The sequence below is a fragment of the Pinus tabuliformis genome, chromosome 4_2, assembly GCF_031772625.1.
Source record: "Pinus tabuliformis cultivar Carrire ecotype Pingquan chromosome 4_2, CPIR1, whole genome shotgun sequence".
Lineage (NCBI taxonomy): Eukaryota > Viridiplantae > Streptophyta > Pinopsida > Pinales > Pinaceae > Pinus > Pinus tabuliformis.
Window position 1 is genome coordinate 699,564,266 of NC_142304.1, and position 12,995 is coordinate 699,577,260.

At 29.9% G+C, this 12,995-nt stretch overlaps 1 pseudogene; it reads right to left on the reverse strand.

Annotated features, from left to right (window-relative positions):
* Positions 1-12,090: 12,090 nt before the first annotated feature.
* On the reverse strand, positions 12,091-12,779 carry LOC149171403 (GPI mannosyltransferase 1 pseudogene; annotated as a pseudogene).
* Positions 12,780-12,995: the final 216 nt, after the last annotated feature.

Sequence of the window (12,995 nt, forward strand, 5' to 3'; positions counted from 1 at the left end):
CAACTCTATGTTCCTAGAAACAATCATCCTGAGGGTTTTACTCAAGTTGTCTTACACCTGGATTCTATGTATTCAAAGATTAATTGTGCTCCCTTTTTTATAGTAAATGCATAGTGCTTGGTTCACTTAGCTTCTGTATATGAATTGCACTCATGCAAACAATAACACCTACTTTAGGTTGGCACTAATTGAACCCCTAATTTGTTTCCCTTAATCTCGAAATTTAATTAGGTTTTCTCCTTATTTGTATATCTAAAAAATAGAGTGCAGTGTATGTTGAAAACAAAGTGTAATTATGTTTTGAACACATTTGCCAACCAAACGAGAATTATACCAAGTTCTCACTTTTTTAGAAGTTGCAAAAAATCATTCGATTTTGAAAAGTGTTGATTCAGAATACACAATTTTTTTAGCATATTTTTGACACTTTAAATTTTCTTATGTATTAAGTATGTACATTGTTTTAAAAATATTAGTGATTTTCATGCCAATTTTGAAAAGTGTTGACGCAACATTAACCTTTTTTTTGGCATATTTTTAACACTTTAAATTTTCTGATATATTAAGTATGGATATATTTTTTTAAATGTTGGTGATTTTCATGCAGATTTTGCAAAGCGTTGATGCAACATCAACTTTTTTCTTTCGAGGGCATATTTTTGACACTTTAATTTTTCTTGTGTCCTAAGTATGCCCATTTTTTTAAATGTTGGTTATTTAACAAATTTTCAAGTTGTTTTATTCATCTTCTTGCCTTTCATCCTAAGATGTATGTTTCTTAAAGGATTTTCAAGCTTGTGCTTTTCATTTTTATTTGCAATGTTTTTTATAATGAAAACTTTAATTTTTTTGCAAAGTTTAAAATAAATAATAAAATTAAATTTTGAAGATAGAATTTTTTTAGATATATTTATATATCGTTAATTAATACTTCAATACACAAAATATTTGTCACTAAAAAATAATAATTTTAAACACTTAAAAAAAATAAACATTTTGCATCTAGATATAATTAAAAAAATACATATTTAGGGACTTTTATGCTAAAAATGACTTGTTAACTAAATGACTTTTATGAAAAAAATGCAATAAAAAAAAATTAATTTAATTTAATTTAATTTTCTTTATTTTTTTATTTTATTTTTTTATTATGTCCAAAAGATAATAATATTTGAAGTTTTTTTCTCCAAAAATTATGATTCACAAATTTTTTTAAGTAAAATTAACAAAAAAAAAATGCTAGAAAAAAATTAAAACAATTTTAGCAAAAAAAAAATGTGGAAAACAAACAAAAAATAATTTAAAAGAAAAGAAAAAAAGAAAAAAAAAATATCTAAAACAAAATTTGGGAAAAAAATATTTAGTAAAATAAGGGAAAAATAAATAAATAAAAAATTAAAACATTATGAGCATGTTCAAATTCAAATTTATTAAAAAAAAATTCGAATTTGAAAAAAAAAATTATTATAAAAAATAAAATAGATCGTTTTCAAAAAGAAGAATTAAATTGTTACTAAAAATTCAAATTGTTTATAAGTGAGATGTTTTGAAAAAAAATCCAGTTTATTTTCCAATCTAATTAAAATGTTACCAAAAATTCGAGTTGTTTATAAGTGAGATTTTTTGAAAAGTTTTCTAGTTTATTTTTCGATCTAATTTCTATGGACTTTGGCAGGGATTCATTGAAGTGACCAGTTTGACAGCTGAACTCTTCACAAATGAAGTGCTCCAAAGGTTTTTGAGCATGTTGAATCCCTATATGCAGTCAAAAACCAGTTTAAACAACACAAATCAAGATTTGACCACAATTTCTTTCGACTAAATCCGGTCAAAAATCCATTAGAAACTCCAAAAAGCCTCACTTATAAACAACTCCCTAAGAATTTAAAAATAAATAAATAGAACTATAAAAAAAAATAAAAATAAAACATAAAAAAATATAAAATAAAAAGAAAAGAAAAGAAATAAAAATACATTAATATTTTTTAAAACATTAAAAATTAAAATTATAAATTATAAATTATATATATATATATATATATATATATATATATATATATATATATGAAAAACATTAAAAATAAAAATGAAAAATTAAATTAAATTAAAACACAATCTTTTAAGGGTTAGCCACCTCGTCTCGACGCCCAAGGGTCACAGGCATGGTGACGGGGTGGCGTGCCACCCCCTACTACCGTACTTGTAGCCTGCCAAGGTGGGGGCCCATTGATTCTGACACCCCTTGTCTCCCCCATCCACAACCCTTGGGCGACAGACCATCGATTCTAGGAATCGATGGGCCCTCACCCCAACGCCAAAGGTCCAAGGGAAAGAAGGCAGGGGTGGCGTGCCACCCTTGCTGCCCTACCCGCAACCCTTTGGTGCCGAGGCAGGGTGGCCACCCCTTACAAAATTCATTTTATTTTATTTTTTAAATTCTTTTTAATTTTTTTTTTTTTAATGTTTAACAATGAAATCAATGTATTTTTTTGAATCTTTTTAATGGTTTTTCTCAAGTTGTCTATGTTCCTTTAGGCTTGACTTGTGGCTTGAGAAACCATGACTTAGGGGGCATCTAAGCCGCCAAAATCACCCAGGGATCACACCCAGCCTAATCCACACCAACCCTAAGTTGATTAGATTTTGGCATATCTCCTCCCCCTAACACGGGCACAACAACCTTCGTGAGATTTCAGTGTGGGTTGCCTTGCTAGTGATACTTAACTTTAATGGTTTTATTTTATTTTTATTTATTTAATAACTTAATATTTATTATGTTTTAAATAATTGTTTCAATTTTTTAATTTGTTTGTTTTGTTTTTATATTTCATTTTTATACGAGTATATTGTAATCAATTTGGGTCATAATTCTTTGACTCTTAATTAATTTGTAAATTTTTAGAAACTATTTCCAAAGTTTATTAAAGTTTTGGTAAAACTAAATATCAAATTTATTTTTTTAGAAATTGAAAATTATTTTTGAATTTTTAAAAATTGAATTCCTAATTTTTAATTGGTGGATGGCTAATTTTATGTGGTTTAAGAAAAAAAAAAACCTCTAATCGCAAGTGTCCCCAATAGATTAATTATCCAAAAAAAAGTCAAATATATGGTTTTTCCATAATTAAGATATATATATATATATATATATATATATATATATATATATATATATATATATATATATATTTTCTTTCCATTCATTATCATACTTATTTTTAACAATAAATATTTATTAACCTATAACCATTCCTTGCTTGCTTTCTATTAGATGTTGTATTCTTTCTAATAACAATGTTTTTTTCGAATAATAATGGTTTTTCACCTTTTTCCATTAATAAATTTTATTAATCATAATATTTTTTATACTATTTCCCCAGATCAGGGGGCTCCTCCCAACGCTGCCACTTGTCCAAAGATCAAAGGATGACGTCCACCACTTGGTGTCCATCATCTCTGCTACGTATTTTCCAGCTTGCTCGAGGTTATATCACCTGCAGGTTGGAACTCCCTCACACACCTGAAATTAATGCTCCCTCCACTCCTCCTCCCAACATATTAATCCAAATAACCATGGCATCACTCTGGTTCACCCCAAGATCACACCACTCATAGTTTGGCCTCTTTTGACCACTTTCTCTATCCCTGCACACATTGTCATGTTTGCGCCCTTTGCTCGCCCATCTAACTCCAACTGCTTCACCATGAGCCACGAGAGATGTAGGGGGTGACATGTTGGGAATGGCAGTGGTAGAGGTCGTTCACCCACCTCCCATGTTGTTGATGAAGACTAGCTCATGTTCGGCCATGCAATCCCCAACCATATTCACCGCAGAGTCTTCAAACTGGAGACTAACGAAGTCTGTCATTGTCACAACACCATCTGGTCACTCCATAACGATTCCGTTCAACACCTCCTGGACTAGGAATAAAAGAAATCTTGGGTTGCTTGTTAGATAACCGAGCTCTCTTCCTTCCATGCCCATGTTGACACCTCCCTGCGGCATCTCTCCCTAGATCTCGACATTGATTTCCCACATGACATCCCTTCCCCATCCTCCTCTGGTCCCTCTAGTTTTGTTTTTGTGCCCATTGGTGTTGTTTCTCCTCATACTGGTTCAACTTCCAGTAGTCTCCCATCCCTAGCTTGCGAACCTCAGGTGGCTGTTGTGTCTCTGAAGCATATGGAACCGAACATTCCAACGATGTCTCCTCCTCAACCAATTCTGCATGTGTGTTACATTTTTGAGGAGAGTACAAATGAATCGAACATGGTTGTCCCTCTTAACGATGGATGCAAGTTGTCGCAACAAGTCAAAGCATCCTATGGCTACCAAGGAACTAGCTAAGAACTTCCAGGTCTCTTCTAGCTATGGCTATTTTGACATTTTATTTTCTCCAAGTCTGTTTACTAGTAGCTCAACACTATCACAGAACGTTGGTTCTGATTTTTGTAAAGTTAAGTTTAAACATTGTGTTAAGATGCTACACACAAGACTTGTTTTGCAAATCTTAGAAAGGTTCTTTGGATGCCTTCTTCGAGGGTAGAGAACTACGAGGGGTGATCGGTGAAGATCCACCAAATTTTTTGCATGTATCTTATGTATATCTCAATGTTAATATAATGTGATTCTTTACCAACCAAAAAATAAATAAATTATTATTTAATTATTGTAGAGTCTTTTTTCATACAATTGTGTTATCAGGTACCAAAATATTAATAACAATTTGATTCCCCCTCCACCAAAGTTATGGTGCTAAAATCATGCACTTAATATAACTAAGTTATATGATCGCATTCAGCCCATAAGGGTTCTGATTTCGTTTTATCCTTTATATTTTTGTTTTGTTTTGCTTTTTGTTTTTGTTTTTCTTAAATTATGTTTTTTAAGAGATATTCTTTTGTTTTTCGTTTATTCTTTTTATTTTTATTTTTGGATCTTAAAAAAAAATGTTTAAATTTTTCTCTCTCTTTTTTATAACATTTTTATGCTTCATTTTTTTGGATTTTTATTTAAATTTTTATGTTTGATTTATTTTTTATTGGGTCTTTTTATTTTTTAATTTTGCAATTATTATTATTATTTATGTTGTAATATTATTTTTTTATTTACTTTGTTATTATTTTTTTTAACCTTTTTTTGTTGTTTTAATTTTAATTTTTGTTTTGTTTTGTATTTTTTTAATTTTATTTATTTATTATTTTATTTTATTTTATTTTTTCCTATAGGGCCCATGTCAATCCTCGACTAGCAACCCAGCCCCACTATGTGTCAATTTGATAGTTGATTTTAAAGGTTTCGTTATAATGGATCAAGTTCATCCCCACGACGTGTCAATTTCATGGTTGATTTTTAAGTTATCATTGCAATGGGTTGAGTTTGCTTCCACTGCATGCCAATTTGAAGGTTGAATTTTAAATTTCCGTTGCAATGTGTCAAGTTGTCTTAGGCTAAGATTTTAAAATAACTATTCTTTTAGCATTTAAAAAACTATATATTCTTCGTATAATGACTCTTTCATTCAAGTGTTCATTTTTAAAGTTTTTTTTAAGTCATATAATTTATCCATAATGCCATGGTTGAAATATGTTGAAAACTTAAGGTTTTTTGTAGTAATGATATTTGGCTTTAATTCCATGGTTGAAAATTATCAAAAATTTAAGGTTTCTTCTGAGTCATGATATTTTATCTTTAATGTTATGGTTCGAAGTAGTTATAATATGAGGGTATTTTATAGTCATGCTATTTTATCTTTAATGTCATGGTTGAAAATTTTTGCGATTTTAAGGCTTTTTAAAGATGTGATATTTTAACTTTAACGCTATGGTGGAAAATTGGTGTAATTTTAATTATTTTCAGAGTCATGATATTTTATGTTTAATGTCATTGCTGAAAATTCTTGGAAATTTACTCCTAAGAAAAAGAAAAAGAAATGTTCCATCATCAACACTTTTCATTATTTACAATGTTTATTTCATGTTTTTTACACAAACAAAATTGGTTTACTGTCATTTTTAAAAAATGTTGAAAATTTATCCAAAAAACGTTGTTCTAGCATCAACAATTTTCATTTTTAGAGTATTTTTTCATGTTTTTGCACCAAAAAAATGGTTTTTATTGCCATTTTAAAACAATATTGAAAATTTCCCTGAAAAAAATTGTTGTTCCGACATCAACACTTTTTGTTTTCAGGTTGATTTTTCATGTTTTTTGGAGGGTTTTTAGCTAGAGTTATTGTTTTGAGGTCACAGTTCTCATTAATTCGGTAACTTTGCTTTTGTCATGTGTTTTTGAAAGCAAAATGTATACACTTGTTTTGTCTCTTAAGGAATCCAAGTGTTTCAGACTTAGTACTTATGAGTTTGAGTGATACATAAACACTTTAAAATCCAATAGCTTTACCATTATATTGTGTCTTTTCATACCTTGATGACTTTCATTTTCCATAATTACAATGATGCTCCGTTTCCTCTCTTCCTTGTGCTATCCTTAAATTGATTTCTATGTCCTCATCACTATTGTTTGGAACCTTTTTGAGCTAACCTCAATACTTTGAGAATCCACCTTTTTGCGCTAACTTTAATACTTTGAAAATCCACCTTTTTGTGTTGATCTTAATGCTCTGAGAATCTTTATATTAAAACCGCATATCATGTCTTCATTGATAAGAAATAATTGCATATGGTTATAGGGATAATATGAAGAATAACAAGGTAAGGTAAGAGAGTAGGAAAATGGTAATATAGGAGTGGAAAACTAAAATATGAGATATTCTAAGCTTGTCAAGAGGAAATATAAACTAATATATAGTTCTTTTGAGAAAGATTTAAGGGTCTTATCAAGTTTTTAAACACAAAATTTTGGGTCTTGGATCATTAAAATTTTGTGACAAAGAATTTTTTAGGAAAACAATATTTATTGAAAAATTGTAATTCAAAAATATAATGTAATAATTCAAGCATTGTAAAATAAATTACCAAACTTCCTTTGTAGATAGATGTATATTGCTTTTTCTTGCATTTTTTGATGATGTTGCTAACTTTTTGATAAGTCCTTAATGATGATAATTTGGCTAACTTCATGTCCTCTAATGATGAAGATATAATTGATTCAGGCCATATTGATAATGATGATATGGGGTAGATTTCAGGTCCCTTTGATGATCATGAAATAGAGCTGATTATATTGTTTTTAGGTCCCTTTTATAATGATGAAATAGAGCCAATTATGTTGTTGTCAGGTCACTTATTGGCATGATGCTTATCCTTAGCCTTTTGTTCTTGGTCTTAAGTGTTATCCTTTCTTAATGAAGCTTTTGATTTTCTTCTTTCAATTGCTCATTCTCCACTTTATGTTTTTTAACCTCTTTAATTAAAGCCAAATTTTGCTTTGGAAGGACTTTATTATGTGCTTTAAAGTACTATGGTATGTTCCCTATGATATCACCAAGGGTCGTGATTTAATTGAACATAGAAGATAAGGCTTGATGATCTTCTTATCTTGGATGGATGATAATGTTATTTTCCTCTAAATCTTTGAAATGACTTATCATCTTTGATCAATCCATCTACAAAATAAATGAGTTTTAGTATAACAAGATTAGGATTTTTGGATGTATATAAATTCTATGTACATCATATGCACAATCTCTTAAAGTAAAGATGTATACAAGATTTTAAAAGACTTTTTCAAGTATTCTCCTCATATTCTCCTAATCATCACTAGAGAGTACTTATAACTTTTTGAAACAAATTTATTGGATGGATAATTTATTTTGACTTTTCATTGTCCAATTGCTTGGTTTTCTAATGAAAATTCAAGTTTAAGATGTGCTAGGAACTTGGATTTTCAGAACTAAACCTTTTTATTATTTTTTCCTTTTAATATATTTTTTATTTATTTTTATTTTTATTGTAAAATTAAAGTTTCGGATGTAAGAGGGGTAGAAGTATTATTGTGGATACCCACAAAATGCATCTCAATTATCTCAGCTGACTGGTTTGTTGTAGAGCTTCAATATGTGGCCATTAACCACAAATGAGACTCCTTCCTCATTAATCGTCTTTATCTTGATTAATTCATTATCAAACACTTCTTCTACTTCATTGGGGCCAAGCCAATGAGTGGTAAATATGCCCTTGAAATCTTTGAATTTGGAATAAAAAAGAAAAACCCAATCACCAACTTTGAACTCCTTTTCTTTAATGAACTTTTCAAACCACCTTTGTTATTGGATTATCATGTTATGTTGTAATGCTTCTTGTCTGGTTTCATCAAGTTGATTAAATTACATAATTCTTTCGTTTTGAGCTTCAAACAAATATAACCCTAACTATGTTTCTAATCTGAATGTTTGGTATTGGAATTCAAATTGGAAGAAGGATTTTCTTACCAAACACTAGTTCATAAGGAGTGAAATTAGTAACACTTTTCCAAGTGGTTCTATATGCCCATAAAGCTTATAGAATCATATCTTCCCAATCCTTCCTATGTAGTTGGACTACCTTAGTCACGATTTCTTTTAAAATATTATTGGTTGACTATACTTGACCATTGGCTTGCGGGTGATAAGGAGTAGACTTTCTATGCTTGATCTTATATTTCTTCATTACTTCATGTACTAATTTGGAGGTAAACTATGCTCCCTGGTTAGTGACAATCTATCTAGGAATTCCAAATATGACAAAGATGTATTCAAAGAGAAAATCAACCATTGTCTACTTAGAAGCTCAAACTAATGTCTTTGCTTTTCCCATTTGGTAACATAGTCAGTAAATACTAGGATGTAGCTCTTTTCTTTGGATGTAGGGTTGATTGGTCCAATAAATCTAGAGCTTGTTTCTCAAAATGGCTCTAGGAGGAACTTGTGGCACCAGGGGCATTTCATTAGATATTTTTGGTTGACCCTTCCTTTGATAGCTATCATAGCTTCAAACATATTGTCTTGCATATTGGAACAAGGATGGCTAATAATAGCCTTGATTTAGAATTTATAGGTTGTTCTTTTGTCAACAAAAAGTCCACCGCAAGGTCCATCATGACAAATTTTAAGAATATCAAACATTTCATCTTCTTTAACACATCATCGAATAATAAAATCAGATCCTAAGAAGAAAATAATTACATTAATCTAGCTATATCTTGCACTTTTTCTTTATTGTTTTTTCTCTCCTTTGAAGTAAAATGAGGTGGTAATTTTCTTCAAGGCAAATAATTTTCCACATTGGAAAAACATGTTGTTTTAATTGATATAAAAAATAAATGTTCATTTAGAAAATCGTCAAAAACCAGAATAGCCTCACCAATGTTGTTTAGGTAGGGATAGAAATTCTGCTACTTGATTGTCCCTTTTGGGATGATAAATAATTGTGATAATGAATTCCCACAATAGCAACAACCATTGTGTAAACATGATATCAGTAATAGGTTTATTCATCAAATATTTAATAGCAAAATGATCTGTGTGGATAAATACTTTGTAATTGGTAACATAATGTCAAAAATTGTTTATTGCATGCACAACTGCTAATGTCTCTTTTTTAGTGAGTATAATTCAGTTCAACAGGATTTAAGTTTTTACTAATAAAGTAAATTACATAGTTCTTAATATCTTAGTTTTTACCTAAAGAAGCCCCTACTGTAGTATCAGATGCATTAGTGGAGATATGAAATTGTAAGGACCAATTAGGTCCTCTTAAAACTAGTGTTGTGGATTATTTTTCTTTGATAACTTCAAAAGCAGTTTGACAGTTGCCATTCCAATAGAAATCTATGTCTTTGGAAAGTAGTTTACGCATGGGAAAGATATTTACCGAGATTTTCAATGAACCTATGATAATACCTTGCATAAGCAAAAAAAATCAGACTTCTTATTGACTTGATTGACTAGGGAAATTAACAATAATTTCAATTTTGCTTGGGTCTATAGCCATCCCTGTGGCAAAAACATGATATCGCAAAAAAATTCCTTCGACATGAAACATTTTTCATTGTTGAGGGCCAAATTAGTTTCTATACATATTTTTATAACTTTTTCAAGATTGATTAAGGATTCTTCAAAAGTATCACCATATACAGAGAAATCATCCATATAAATTTCAAGACATTCATGAATTAGATCAAAAAATATGGCCAAAACTTCTCTTTGGAATGTGGTTGGTGCATTACACAAAAACAATGGGTAATACCTTATAAGCATATGTTCCCCAAGGACATGCGAAAGTGGTTTTGTCTTGGTCTTCTACAAATATATTTATTTGATTATAACCACTAAATCCATCTAGAAAATAAAAATATTTCTTTCTAGCTAAGGTATCTAGGACTTGATCTATAAATGGTAATGGAAAGTGATATTTGAGGGTGGATTTATTCAATTCTATATAATATACACATACTCTCCATTTTTCATTTTTCTTGGGCACTACAACTAAGGGAGAAACTCACTGACTGTTAGAGATAGGGTAGATGAAATCTACCTTTGGTAGTTTTTAAATTTCATCTTTCACTATCTCCTTCAACATTATATTCATCCGTCATTGAGTTTTCCTTATAAGTATATCATTTTCTTCCAAATAGATATGATGAATACATGTATTAGGGTGAATACCTTGCATATCTGTGTAATCCCAAGAAAATGCTTTAGAATACTTATTTAACACTTAAATTAATTGATCTTCTTAAGATGCTTCCAGTGTGGAAGGAATATTTAATATTTTCCCTGGTTCAAGTTTAACAATTTTAATTTTTTATTTTTCTATTGAATTTATAAGAAAAATTGCTTGAAAGGAAGATTATAAACAATTCATTGTGCAATTTTCTTGAAAATTTTGTTCCAAAATATTATTTGTTGCAACATTATGAATTTCTCTTAACTGTTCTACAACATTAGGATTAGAAATGAAGTAATCTAAAACAATTTTATTTGATGCATCCCCAAAATAAATAGCTTGATTAATAATAAATATTGATTGAATCATTTCATCTTTTAAATCTGTTTCTTCAAGCTATGACAATTTTTCTAATTCATTCTTAGCTTTAGCAGATGAATATAATGTTTGTTTCTTACTTTCATTCCCTTTAGATATTGTCATTTTCCCTTATCTACAACTGATGAATGCATCAGTTGTAGGTAGCCATGGTCTTCCAAGGATAAGGGGATGTCCACCCAAATTTGATTTGGGATGTAGAACTAAAAAGTCTACTGGATATTCCCAGTAATTTAAGGAGACTATTAAATATTATATTACATATTCAAACTTAATCCTTGATCTATCAGCTAATTCAATTATTGCAGGCATTGGTCAAATATTGTGTAGACTTAAAATTTGCATTATATCCACTGTCATTACATTGATTTTTGCGCCTAAATCAATTAAAGTATTTGGAATTAATAAATTGTCAATTATAATTGTAACAACAGGAATTCCTGGATCCACTTACTTTTTTTTTTCAATTTACTTTGACATTAGATTAGCTGACCAATGACATGTATTGTAGACACATATTTCTTTCTTTTCTTAGATTTGAAACAAGATTCTTTAATTATTTTAGCATATATTGGAATTTCTTTGACAACTTGCTATAAATGAATTAAAAGAAATTCTTTAATTGATCTAAGAAAACATGCTCAATAGGAACCATTGATTTTTCTACAACTAACCTCTCTGTAAATGGAGGTAATTTTGTAGTTAAATAATGATTTTAATGAGCTTCCGTGATTTTAGATGTTTTTGTAACACACACCCCTTACCTAATCGGATGTGGTAACTATGTAACCCAATACTTAGGGTGTTGTTATGAGAATAGGGCAAGATTTCCTCTTGTTTTTATTTTTTTGGGAGACAAACTAGATAGGCACACACTAAGGATAGATAAGCTCCGCTTGTGAAATACAAGAATTCCATTATCGTTAGGCTCTTTGGCATTCTCCACCATGTTCTGTAAAGGACAGTAGACTAATACATAATTGACAAAAGATGACATAATGGACAAGGAAACAATATTATGGATTATAGAAGAAAGCATAACAAACAACAAACTTCAATTGCATTTTGATTAATTTCTGGAATAAATTGGTTAGTTGTCTCTCTTAGTCGTTCTTGTTTCCATATCCATCAATAGTAATTTCCACTTTCTATTGAAAAGGAAGGAAAAACTTATGACTCAACAAGATCATTATTAGGACGTATGTGTTTTCTACCAAAAAGATAATGATTGTCGACCACAATTGTACAAAAACATTTATGCCTTTAAAATTTGAGCAACAAATCATACTTCAATACATAGCAATCCCTTCCATTGCATTTGGGGATTTGTCCAAGGCAAAATGAGTGGAAAAAGACAAAAAAACCAAACAAATTATTGTGTTGTGATAACCTTATTGAAAGACATGAATGCAATTGTCTCAGCAAAAGACAATGATGGAAGATCTTTGGAAAAGAAAAGAACACGCACCAATTGCATCGTGATCTGTGGCAAAAAAAATGTCATAAGCCTTTCCACTAAGGTGAACTCATGCTCATGATGGAGATAAATGTGATATAAATAGATGGATGAATCGTGCCTTAGATAAGTGCATGTGAGGTGGTAGAGAAAATATTCTTTCCAGAAAATTTCTCCATATAAATTATAGAAAAAACCAATCAAGAAAAAGAACACCCCTCTAGATAACATTCCAAAAAGTATTCTATGTTTTTTCAAGAGTTATTTTAAAACAAGTCCTATGTTTACCCTAAATATGGCTTTGATATATGAGAATATTGATTTAGAATCTACCATATAATATATGTTCTCCCCATTCTCATTGTTTTGGATGAAAAATGTACCTATGTGCACCAATGGACATGAACATTGAGCATAGCTTTAGAAATTACTTTCCAAAGAAGCATATGTGACATTCCATAAGGATTTTGAGTTTAATTTCATGCACAAGGGCTCATGAATTTAATTCGTCTTATTCAACCTCATCTCTAGTAGTCTTCAAGCCATAAACCT